Source organism: Ceratotherium simum, chromosome 32, assembly GCF_057802395.1.
Source record: "Ceratotherium simum simum isolate JZ-2026a chromosome 32, ASM5780239v1, whole genome shotgun sequence".
NCBI classification, from domain to species: domain Eukaryota; kingdom Metazoa; phylum Chordata; class Mammalia; order Perissodactyla; family Rhinocerotidae; genus Ceratotherium; species Ceratotherium simum.
In genome coordinates, this window is record NC_141931.1 from 20280670 (window position 1) to 20294295 (window position 13626).

The 13626-nt window shown below is 44.0% G+C and overlaps 1 protein-coding gene across 4 annotated transcripts in view; it reads left to right on the forward strand.

The window, feature by feature from the left end:
• Nucleotides 1-13626, forward strand: part of FRMD4A (FERM domain containing 4A) — a 284467-nt gene that overhangs the window by 95911 nt on the left and 174930 nt on the right. The window lies entirely within an intron of this gene.

Consider the following 13626-nt stretch of genomic DNA (forward strand, 5'->3'; position numbering starts at 1 on the left):
GTCTAAACTTGATTTAAAGAACTTAACTCCAAGTCTGTTGTTCGACTCCAACTTTTATAACTAAATATAGTTATATACTTAGAATGTGCTTTAGAATATGCTTAAATATAGAATATGCTCGATATTTTCAAATGTTTATCACATTCTTAGGGCAGTGCTCCTCATCATCCATCACATCTTGCCATGAAGAAGCCACAGTTTGTCAGTCGCTTGAAACAACGCCCACATGCTCATTCACTGGGGGAAATGCTACTGTGTCAGTGGGGAGATTCCCATATAAATACCCTCATCTCCTGTTCCCTTGTACATGCTGCTTGCATTTGAAAATGTTCAAATTGCTAACTTAAAGAGTTAAATACTTTTACTAGGATTTAAATTACAAAGGCATTATAGATGTAATGTAGGAGACAGAGAAAATAGGAAAAAGCTCGTAATCATAGCACACTAATTCAACTACTGTTCTCATTTTGGCAGATCTCTTTCCAGCATTTTTCATATTTATATTTAGTATGTGCTTGTGATCATAATGTGTGTAATTCTGTATATTTTATTTTCTACCTTAACATTGTCTTTCACTAGCATTTTCCAAATTACTATAAATTATCCTCTTTTTTAATAGCTGCATAAATTCTGGAAATGGATATACCATTATTATCTAATAATAATAATAATGTTATTATCTAATAACCATATGGGTACATTTAAGTTTTTTCTACAATTTTTCCACTGTTACCAGTAAATGCTGTGGTTAATTTATCCATGTGTATAGAGTTCTCATGTTCTGGATTATGTCCTTATTGGGCTAGATTCCAAGACTTACAGTCTTAAAAAGAGTCAAACTTGTAGATTGGATATGAGGGGGTAAGGCAGTAGACGGGAACTGTCAAGTGAGCAAGATCTTGTCAATTAGCAAAATCACTAATAAAGCATTTAAAACTTTAAATTATTAAGAGTCAGCATGAAGAGTTTATAGGTGAGTGGTCTGGTGTCTTAGATGCTTTTTTCATGTCAACACTTAGAGGCTTAGTAAGCGGCCACTCTCTGAAACAGGAAGGAGACCTCAAGTGCAATGACGTTATGGTCTATTGGCCAGCCTGCCCTGGGAAAATGTGAATGAGGCCATCTGAAATGGACTTGAGTCACAGAAAAGATATTTAATTACTGATGTGCACAGTTTTGGAAAGGTCATCCCCAGCCCTTTGCAATCAAGAAAATGATGAATTAGGCCAAACAAGAGCGGTTCATACTCTTTCCATCCCTTTTTAGAACACGCTTCACATGTTATTCCCCCTTCCTAGAACACTCTTCTTCCTGCTTCCATCCCTGTACCTGTCTGGTTTCTGTTGAGCCTTCAGTTCACAGCTTAGAAGACCTTAGAAGCTTTTCTCCCAAGCCTTCCCCTGGCCCTACTGTCTGCCCCTCCCAAGTCTGGGTCTTAGCTGTCCCCTGCCCCTGTGGTTTCCCTCTTACAGCATTGTCACAACTCACTGTCACTGCCTGCTCGTTCGTCAGCATTTCCTAGAGCCTCCAACAATTTGAGGGTTAGGTCTGTGTCATGATCACTGTGTATCCCAAGGACCCAGCCCAATGCCTGGCACATGTGCCAGTAAATAAATCCTTGTTGAATGAAAGACTGGGCGAATCCTAAGATGCCCTGGTATTACTTCCTCAAAGGACTTCTTGCCATAGAACCAATTACTTGGCAAGGGATTTAGTTTAGCACAGAAAAAAAAAATAGTTAAAGAAGGAACAATTCTAAACTCCTTTCTACATTATTGCAGCGTGGGCTTCAGCAAAACTTCGAGAAACAAGGTTAAAACTATTGGACAAAAGCCAATTTAAACATATGCCCTTTGTTGTCTACAGAGTTATGTTGTCCAGGATTCTATTCTTTTGACAAAATTCTTTCTAAAGTGAATCCCTATTCTTGAGCTCATTTAGACCCATCTCTAGGTTTTTAGTAACATTTAATCTAATGTTTTTAATAGCATAAAACATCTTGACCTCCTAACCCTCTTTTGGATATTTTAAGTTCATACGGTGACAACCTTTCAGATTCATTTACACTTTAGTCACTGAAGTATATTAAGTGCTGAAGGTTTTGTTGTTGTTGCTGTTAAGAACCATTTCAGAATATTTGTGATAAGCCTTAGACTAAGCAACGCCTGTTGCAGTCTTTTGACCTGGAGTTGGGGAGGTGGGGAGGGGTGGATAATGTTTACTTCATGAAGGTTATGAGATGGAGAGGCAGGCTGGAGGACATGTTTACCTTCCCTGGGGAAGCAAACAGGTTTACACAAGAGTGTCCGACTGACAAAAAGACCTTAGTCAGTAGTGACAGTGATGGGAGGTCTAGTTTTCAGCCGCTAAACTCTTAGGGTAAGAGACGCATCAAAGGCGACACCTCAGATATTAAGAAGCAGGCGCAGTTAACTGAGCGCGCTCTGCTGCGGTGGCCCGGGGTTCGCAGGTGCTGATCCCGGGCATGCACCGACGCACCGCATGTCAAGCCATGCTGTGGCGGCGTCCCATATAAAGTAGAGGAAGATGGGCATGGATGTTAGCCCAGGGCCAGTCTTCCTCAGCAAAAAAGAGGAGGATTGGCATCGGATGTTAGCTCAGGGCTAGTCCTCCTCACCAAAAAAAAAAAAAAAAAAAAAGAAGCAGGAAAATTCGGACAGGACAAGTGTTGAAAGAGTCAGCTGACTTGGAGTCAACAACTAGCAAGAATTGCTTCCCATCAGAGGGATGCTGGTAACCTGACAACCACAGAGATAATTTCTTGCAGTAACTGGCTACAGGCGTGGTAGCATTTCCCTTCTCTGGGTTGCAGGGCAAAATAACCGTAATCCCGACATTTAATGCTTCTTATAAAGCCCTATGAGATTACCGAGTGGATTCTGTGCTTCCAAATCCCTGAATGCCCTGAGTAAATCCCACATTACCCATATGGGGGAAAGGGCAAAGGTCAAGAGTGCACACAGTCAGATTTAGTATTTGAAAGGCTCATCCCTAAATCCACAGTTGGGTCCCTGACACACACAACATTACCGTGCTACTCCTTAAGTCCTTAAATTCCACTAAGGACAGCTGGGAGAATGATGTGAGCATTCAGTAACAAATCAAGCCTTCAGCTGTGGTCATCAATGTGTAGCAGGTTATCCAGCCAGGTCACCCTCCCACCCAACCTTGAGACAATGTCATTTGTTCTGTCGTCCAAACTTGTTTCAACCAATCAGCAATGTACTCGAAAAAGCCTGCATCAGAACAAGAGAGGCCACCATCATGTGTGTCTCGCTCACCTTCTTCCTGAGGCTTCCATAGCCAGAGAAGAGGGTAACATGCATGTTCTGTATTAAACTGAACTTCTCAAGTCTTGTCTTCATATGGTTATTCCTTTAAAATTACTTTCTTCATTTTTTTCTGATCTGAATGCATATTTAGGGGAGCATTTTGAAAGCAAAGAAAGGGAAATGTGCTTCAGCCTTAATGAGAATAATTTAAATAAGACTGAGAAGAATTTCCTGACAGGGAGGGTCAATAGACGAGCCCTGGAAGCCGTTAATAGGGAAGATTCCAGACTCTTTCTCTTGGGTTTCTTAAAAATAGAATAGATTTTCACTAGATTGGAATGGCTGAGGTGTAGCCCTTCCTTATTAGGTTCTCTTGAGGCTTATGATACTGTATGATATCCTGTCTTAGAGGAAGACAGGCCAGCACAAGAAAAACAGACGTGTGGCTTCTGCTCCTAGGGTTGCCTCATCTCAGTGCTTTTTTCCTAGCACTTTAGATGAGTATGTATTATGTTCTGTTGGCAGAATTTCTTCCCTTTGATGGTAGAGCTTTACAAATCCGAGTCTCTCCATCCCCCCAACTCTGCCACAGTGAACGTCACTTTTTGTTTTGTTTAGGAAGCTGCCCTGTGACATCAGGCAGGCTTCCAGGATTACTGGGTCTCTCCCCTCTGACCCAGTCTCTCAGTGGGTTGGCAGCAAATTTATAACCATCTACTTCTGTTAAAATAGAGGAACAGAGTGTCCTATGATTCTGAGAAATGGAGCAAATTTCAAGTAGTCAGTCTTTTTCAAGAGAATTAATGACAGTGGATGGATCATTGCTGTACATGACACAGTGTTCCAAATCCTGAGAAAGCCAGTGGGATAGAAATATCAGGAAAGATTTAAAGTTGTGCTGTGTGGTACAGTTGGAGCATTGAAATGTGGCAGTCCAAACTGAGATGTGCTGTAAGTGTAAGATACACACCAGATTTTGTTTTTTTTGTTTTTTTGTTTTTTTTGGCGAAGAAGATTAGCCCTGAGCTAACATCTGTTGCCAATCCTCCCCTTTTTGCTGAGGAAGATCAGCCCTGAGCTAACATCTGTTGCCAATCCTCCTCTTTTTGCTGAGAAAGATTGGCCCTGGGCTAACATCCCTGCCCACCTTCCTCTACTTTATATGTGGGACACCTGCCACAGCATGGCTTGATAAGCCGTGCGTCGGTCTGCACCCGGGATCCAAACCTGGGAATCCCGGGCCAGTGAAGTGGAGCGGGCGAGCTTAACCATTACACCACCGTGCCAGCCCCCTATTCACCAGAGTTTGAAGGCTTCGTATGAAAAAGAAAAGTAAAATGTCTTTAATGATTTTTATATTGATGATTCCATGTTAAGACTGAAATATTTTGGATATATTAGTTTAAGAAAATATGTAATTATAATTAATCTCACCTATTTCTTTTTCCTTATTGAATTTGGCTCCTAAAAATTTTTAAATTTCATATTGGGCTCACATTTGTGGCTCACATTTTATTTCTGTGGGACAGCTATCTCTAAAGGATAGAAAGAAGATAATTTAAACAAGAGAAAACATTATGAACATAATAGAATCGTTGAGGGTTACCCACGTGTAATACTGGATGTCTTCCACGTTGATGACTACATTTTACAGTTTTTAGAGTTTCTATGGAGCATATCTTATTTAATCATCAGGTGAACCGTAAAGTAGGTGTTAAGTCAGACAAGGAAAGAGAAATTCAGAAAGGTTAAATACTTGCTCCAGGTCACGTAGCAGTATATACAGCTTGAACATAGATCTTCTGATGTTATATCCTATTCTCTTTTCACTGCACCATAAGGAGTATATACAATAGAAACCTGAGATGTGATATAGTTCACCTGTAAGGTGGCAGCTACATTGGCCCCCAACACCAGCATCATAAATGACTGGGAATTAAAGACTTTGAACCTCATTGCAGGTCAAGAACTGAAGATGGGCTAACCCAGGTCATTTTGTTTCTTTGAACTCAGCGTCTAATCTGTCTAGTGAAGATTTAAACATGTGACACATGATGATGGAGAATTTCCACCTCATGGATAAGCCTCGAAGTATCAGGTGTGGAAGAGACTTATATGTCAACAGATTAAATAATCATTGCTTCTTATCACTTTTCTCTGACAATCATGCTAGCTATGTTCTGTCTTAAGGGTCAAGTAAGTTAATATGGGCTCTGAGTACAGCAGCATTGAAGGCAAAGTAAATATTCTGGCCTATAATGGGCTTAAAAAAGCTGTATATGACTTTTAAAAAATCTGGAACTCTAATAGTGCTACATAGAATAAATGAACTGACCTGTGTTCTCAACATGTGCACACACACCCTCATACACACTCACCCTCACGCCCCATCCTCAGCTACTTCAGTGGGTTATAATGTTCTTCTGTAAAAATACAAGGGATTGTTCTCCCTACCAAGTGAACCAGGAATTCCCCCAAAACACACGTTGCCAAGAAAAAAAATAGAGTTGATTCCATATCTTCTCCACTGAGAAGGGTGGTCTGATTTGCTGGCTGGCCCATCCACTGCAGCGTGAGCCGGGTCTACCATCTGCTCCTGTCTGGTCTGAATTCACCAGGAGGTACAGTCCCAGCCATGGGTGGGCAGCCAGGTGCAGACGCTGGGAGCAGACTGAGGGCCTCTGTGTTAGGAACCTTCTGTCCGGGACCTCCCAGGCCACCAGGCCACCTCATAAAACAAGAGCCAAAGGGGTGTCAGGCGGCACTGCTTTGGGCTGACCTCAGACTTCACCATGATTACCATGATCATTTATTAGGCTTCTCTCTGCAAAGCTGGGCACTTCACCAAATGAGCCACACAGATGTCTTTCCAGCCCCTGGGGGTAGCTGATAATATGTAACGTTTTAAAGGCACATGGTGAAGCAAATAGATGTTAAGATATAGATTAGAGAAAGATAACATAATGGTAATTCTACATGTAATCGAAATTCATTTAGTGGCTTGGAGGAATAAGAAATAGTCCATAAAGTATACCCTTGGATGACACAAGCAGCTAACGAGTGTCCTCCTTGGTGAGGAGGGAGGGACCTGTACATCTCCCTTCTCCAACGAGGGCCTTTACGGAAAAGTCGATGAGCTCTGCTCATTCGACAGAAGAGAATCCCAGTCTCCCTGTGGAGCTGTGACAGAGGAGGAGTGTCAGGATACAGCAGATTGATGCAATCATCTGGGGACCACCCCCTCCCCAGCACACAGGCACACACACACACAGCTCCAGGACCAGACAGCTCAGCCAGGCACAGGGTGAGGAGAGGAGACCGTCTCCAGGGGCTATCGGGGTCCAGGCTCTGGTTGCCTAGCAACAACCCCTGCTTGGCTCCCCTCCCCCACCCTGCCCTCCTCTGCACACACCCAGTTCTGTGTCCCCTTCTCCCTTGATGCTAATTTTGACTGGTTTTAAAATGTATTGGTTGGAACCATTTGAAATGGCCAGCTTTTGTCTGACTTTGTTCTACTCAAAGGACGATTTCATGTGGTTCAAACTGAATGTGCAGGGAGAGAAAAGAAAGGGAGAAGGCACGTCGCATCTCCTCCTCTTCCAGGAACGACCCTCCGGAAAGTTGATTTCTGGTTTTGTTTTTGCCTTTGTGTCACTGCTGAGTTTTTTTTTTTTCTTTGATGGCTTTGCAAAATCATTTCCACATATTCTCCAAAGTAGCCCAATGGGAGTGTTGGCAGATAAGGAACCCCAGGAGACGGCTATAAACTTGGGCCCCGAGTTTTTGTCTCCCTGCTAAAGAGGGATAAGAAAGGCGGGCGGGGGGTGGGGAGACTAAAATGAACTTAGCACACAATGCAGTTCAGCAAAGTGTGAGTCATTGTGCTTATAGGGGAAAGAACACATAAACACACACACATGTGCGCACGCCCCTAAGAAGAGTATGGAAGTGAGAGAAAGCTGGCCATCTGGAAAGGCTGGCGTCACAGAATCTGGTAGTTAACAAATCTGGGTGTTTTTGGTTTTTATCCATAACTCACAGATTGAATTTTGGCACATTGCTCAGTTCAAATACTTGCTCGTTTGGTAAATCTCCATTGTTCGTCTACTGTGCTATACAGATCTAAGTGTGCCTCCCTTTGGGGCAAGAGGTCATGTCTAGAGGGGAGAAGTGATTTGTCAGGCTGTATGACTTTTACCAAATCCAGGGGTGGGTGTTCCTCTTCTTCCTCAGATGGGCAGCATGTTCTCGCTACTTGCTCTTCTGTGGCTGGGACAGTCCCCCTTCTTGGTGCAGTTGTACCAACCGCATCCTGTCCTCCATGGTCAGGAGGGGGTGCAGGAGGATTGGAAGGCAGATCTATTCATTCTGGCAGCCTCTGCTGCCATCGTCCCGCCCAGCCCGGAGAAGGAAGGGAGGAAAGGAGGAAGGAAAGAAGGCCGGCCCTCTCCTGAGAAATACAAGTTGCCAGTATCAGAGGTGGTGGAGGAAGGAATTGAAAGGTCTGAGGAATCTCAGCTGCTCTATATTTTCCCCTGACTCGTCCACCCCGTGGGCCTTCCCCATAGCTCTTGAATCTCTGCTTTCCTCTTTCCTCCCTCGCCCAGCACAGAGGTAACAATTTAGCTGCCAAAGCAACACGGAAGATTTCCAAATCGTGCCAAAGCCCCTTTCCCACACCTCAGCCACCTGCTAGGTGTGTAAGTGACCACCTGGGTGGCAGCTCAGACCCCATATACCCGACCCAAACCCACTCCCCACTCCTCATCAAATCCAGCTCGTCTTTTTCTTGCACCTGCTTTGAAGGAGAGCCCACCATTCTCCAAGGCAACCCAGCTTAAGAACCCAGACTCTTTGACTTCTTCAACTCCATCCCCATCCTGAAGTCTTGCCAGTGTTTCCCCCTTTTAAGGAAATCACCTTCCTTCTCCACTCCTGCCATCACCCTTGTGCAGACATCGATCACTGGGGACTCGCCATTATCAACACGCTTGTTGTCACCGCTCTGTTTGCTTGGAGTCCTATAGCAGCCTCCTCGCTGATCTCTATAATTCCATGCTTCTGGAAATCCCAGGTGGTCCTTCACAGCACAAGCAGATTATTCCTCCTTAAGTATGACTTCGTGACATATCTCTGCTCAAAAGCCTTTTTAAATAGTTCATCCTATTTGAATTCTTCTGTTGGACTCTCACATCCCTCCATAACCTGACCCTGTCATCCTTACAAGAGCAGTATATTTAAGAGGTATTGAAGAGTGTAGATTTGCCCCAAACTTTCTACTCTCTGGGTGTGCCCTATGGTGTCATAGCTGCCGCCCTCGGCCCAGCAGAGCTGGGGTCCTGAACTTTACAATTGCAGGGAATTTTATCAGTAGTAATAGACAGAAGCAACCATGCAGCCCCTCTGTAGTCTTTCATTCCATTGCTTCTCAAACTTCTTTTAGTGGCAAAATCCTTTGTCCAAAATCATGTAGATAGGGGGCCAGCCCGGTGGCGCAAGTGGTTAAGTTCATGTGCTCCACTGTGGTGGCCCGGCGTTCGCCGGTTCGGATCCCGGGCACGCACCGATGCACCGCTTGGCAAGCCATGCTGTGGCGGCGTCCCATATAAAGTGGAGGAAGATGGGCATGGGTGTTAGCCCAGGGCCAATCTTCCTCAGCAAAAAGAGGAGGATTGGCAGATGTTAGCCCAGGGCCAGTCTTCCTCAGCAAAAAGAGGAGGATTGGCAGATGTTAGCTCAGGGCCGATCTTCCTCAGCAAAAAGAGGAGGATTGGCAGATGTTAGCCCAGGGCCAGTCTTCCTCAGCAAAAAGAGGAGGATTGGCAGATGTTAGCTCAGGGCCCCTCTTCCTCAGGAAAAAAAAAAAAAATCATGTAGATAGAGGAAGTCTGAACCCCTCTTACTTGTCCCCCATCCCTAACAGGGATTCGCCTGAGGAGTCTCAGCAGACAACTCAGGGCTTGGAAATCACTATTCTAGATAGAAACCAGATGATAGAAGATATAAGTATCCTTTGCTTTTATGCGAATAGACACATTCCTGAGCAGTTAAATGTAAATTGAGTTTTAATTACATAAGCCATCTTTTAAATGCTTTGGAAATTTTATAGTTTAGTGATTAATTACCACATTAGCTAATGTAGCACTTTTTTCTGTACCAGACTCTGTTCTAAGTGCTTCCTGTGTGCTAAATCATCTGCCGATAATCAGCTCCACAGCTCTACGAGCTAGGTAACTGTTCCCATTTTTCCGATGAGGAAATTTAGGCACAGAGAAGTTAAGTAACTTATTTAGAGTGGCACAGCCGGCAAATAGTAGAGACCTCATTCAAAATCAGGCCTGTCTGGCTCCAGAGCAAGAGCAGCTTGTAACCAGCACGTTGAGGGCACAGGCTCTGGGGCCAGACGGCCCGGCCTCAACACCTGGCCAGAATTCAGATCGGCCAGGGTCAAGGAGCTACCAGCTCCAAAGCTCAATGGCTCCATCACCTTGGCCAATTGCACAACCTCTTGAAGCTTCGATTTCTTTATCTGTGACCTTGGAATGATAACTGCCACCGCCTTTCTGCTATGATTTTATCTGTAAATTGATTCTGGAACCTGCCCCATAGATTTGTGATTAGGATTCAGTGATTTAGTACATGTCAAGGGCTCAGATTTGCTGGCACCTCGCTCTCTTAGCCTGGAATCAGATGCCCGGGCTGGACCACTTAGCAGCTCTGGTAAGCTGGGCAGCCATTTGCCTTTGCTACCTCATCTGTAAAATGGGAGTGTTAACTACCTTGACCTTTTGGGGATGTACTACATAATTTATGCTGTTATTATTCCTAATAATTTGGTCTTCATTATGACTCTGTGCAAGACTCTATGGAGTATTTGTAGTGTTCAGTGTAAATTCGCTTGACAAGTGATGGGTTGACTGTCTACCAAAAATGTAGTAATTGCCTAACCTCCCAGGCTTCCCAATGCATCGTCCCCTGATCTTTTCATGCACGCTGGTTATCACTGCTAATCCTTCCAGTGTCATATACAACTCATAAGACAAGGTCATATGAGGACAGGCAAGATATAAATGGACATGTATTCGTGCAGAGTCCTGATAACCATCCAGATAAGTGAATTCGGTTTCGACCTCTAATTACGTGAAAGCATGCTAATCGCTCATCATTCGTAGGGATAAAACAGAAAAAAATGAGTTTGGTGGTTGCAGCCGGTATCTTATAAATGACCCTATCCGTAATGCTTCGGATTAGAATGATGCTGAAGTGCGATTATATACAAAGGGATCATATTGGCTGTGACGTGTGGATGGGTAAAAGCTGGAGGTGAACAGTATCCCCTATAAACAAGTTAGTGATTGGTTTCCCAGCCTGTTACTCACAGACTCAAGTTCTCAGAAGTTCACGTATTAACTGCTGTTTCCCATTAAGGGCTGTCTTCTTCACAGCGGTTGCGGTGCTCCAGCCAGATTTTGTAACGCAGGGCGGGGTGGACGTTTTTGGGCATTCTCATGTGTTCTGCATGACTCTGCAAGGCTCAGAAGAGCTCGTGCCCACCCCGGCCTGCTGGAATCCCAGCAATCTTCGATGACTCCCGGGAGAAGCTCAGGGATGCGGAAATGCCTCCCTGCCAGTTCAAAACTGGTCGGAACTTTTTTTCTTTTAGGGCAGATATTAAAAATCTCATGCGGAGTCCTTTGAGGCAGCGACAGATCAGGACAATGATGCTTACATTTTAAATTGTTGATAGATCTTAAGATGCATTAGATTGAAGTGAGCCATTTGTCGGTGTGATAAAAATCCTTTCTTAGCCTTCCTTACTCTTGTAATACTGTCAGTGATTTATGAAATAACAGAAAGACTGTCAGTAGACTCATACAAGGGTATGTTAGAACCGTAATAATCCACCAAATTACCTCAGTTCTCCATTTCATTTTACTACATATCTGTAAAAGTCAGAGACGTGTGGGTAAATCCCTGCCTTCTCACCTGCCTTTCAGAGATTATTAAAATGATATGTAAACTAATGAATACATGATATTGACGTGTCTTCAGCATTCACTTGGCTCTGTCTCTCTCTCTCTCACACACACACACACACACACAAAATGCATAAATGTTAGGCAGTAGCGCTGCCATGTAACCCCTAGATCAACAGTGGTGTTCTCACCAAATTGTATTCAAAAAATAATAATCCTTCCATTCAGCTTCACTTTGAGCACAGTGAAATTAACTTCTAGGGAAGTTCTGCAGGCTCCTTGACTTGTGTCCTTCCCACCCTTACCGTCACACGGGTCACAGGCTGGGTACAGCAACCCAAGCCCCACATCTTCACACCTCAACGATTGAAAGCAGCAAAGGGAGTTTCTCCCCTCGTAACTCTTTATCATGGAGGAAGAACCTTCCCAGATGGCCTTCCCTGTCTCTCACTTCCCTACTCCACCCCAGACCTTGGTGGGGAACGGAATTAATGTGATGGGCTTACACCAGTGGTTCTCAAAGTGTTGTCCTGGATGGGCAGCATCTGCATCACTCAGGAACATGTTAGAAATGCAGATTCTCAGGCTCCACCCGGCTGTACTGCATAACGACTGTGGGGGTGGGGTCCAGTGACAGTGCGAGGATCTGATCCAGTGCAGTCTACACTCTATATTAAGGCGGTAAGAAGTGAAGGTAGAGGAGAGTACAGATCTGTCCACCTTTCTGGAGCTTCCCTCAGTGGCCCACAGCTGGGGCCAGCGTGATGCTGTGGTTCCCAGACTTTTGGATTTAAGGGAGCAGAAAATTTAGTGATAAAAGGACAGTAGAGCTAGAATGTTTTCCTTTTTGCCAAGTAGGAGTATTAAAAAATATTGCTGCCTACTTTAAATAAAAAAGAAGAACACACCAAAAAGGATATGAGAGCAAAGACCAGTCTTTTAAATGGATGCATTTAGCTTTATGAAGTTTATGTACATTAATCTTATTTTTCTTGTTGCACCTCGGACCCATGGAAAAATGTACCAGGGCTTAGGAGCTGTTGATGCAGTAAAGCTCACACTTTGGGTAAAGTCAGATCTGGGTTTGAATCCTGGCTTTCTCTTCCCGTGTGGATGGTGTGTGGCCTTGGAAAATATTTATCGTGATGAACTTCAGCTTTCTTGTTCCTAAAATGGGAATTATAATAACTACCTTGCAGGATTGTGATGAGAATTAGAGATAATGAAGCTATGCTCTGTGGTCCTGGGTGTCTGATAAATGGTGGCTGCTATTGTGAAAAAGTCGACTCAGTGTTACTGAACGAATGAATGAATGACTGTCAAAGTAAAAACTTCTCTTTTCTTCAATTTATGGCCTCTATCCTCGTTTATTTGTGACAAAAGGGACAACTAAATTATTTTTCAATGAATCCAAGCATACGGACTCGATGATACTCGAAAAAGAGAGAGAGGAATGTAGGAATGAATCTGAGGCTCACCAGTTTATTCCTGGGATAATCATTTGAATTCCTAAAATTCAGCCAACCTTGGGATTGGTTGCTCATTGGCCTCCAAGCACCTCTGCCTTCAAGTGCTCAGCTGCGTAATAATAGCCTATCTGTAACTGACAAAGCCTCTGGTTGTGAAAGTCACAAGGCAATATAGTGTCACGGGCCGAGGGATGGATGAGAGGAATGGTGGCTGCAACGCTGTAGTGAGGTTCTGGCACTAATCAGAGTTGGTGCAGAGTCCACACATCCCCCAGAAAGACCCCCCTCCCTTCAGAGGCCGGCCATAAGTTTGGGGGTCCCCAGGCTCCCTGCACTTTTGACCAGCTGGCTGCACATTTGGGAGTTCCCATAACCCCCTCAGGTTTGATAATTCACTAGAATGACCCACGGAACTCAGGAAAGCACGATACAGTTTTATTATAAAGGATGCAAATCAGGACCCGCCAATGAAGAGACACGTAGGGCGAGGTCTGGGAGGGTCCCAAATGCAGAGCTTCCTGCTCTCTCCCCGTGGAATCAGGATGCATCATTCTTCCTGTGCATTGATGTGTTCACCAACCAGGAAGCCCCACCAGGCCTCGGTGTCCAGAGTTTTTATTAGCATTTCATTACATAGGCATGATTTTTTTTTCATTTTTTTAATGAGCTATAATTGACTTATAACATTGTGTAAGTTTAACGTGTACAACGTATTGATGTGATACACTTATATGTTGCAGTATGATTACCACCATAGCATTAGCTAACACCTCCATCACATCACATAATTATCATTTCTTTTTTGGGCTGAGAACACTTAAGATCTCTCTTAGCAGCTTTGAAGTTTATAATACAGTATTGTTGACTGTAATCACTATGCTGTACATT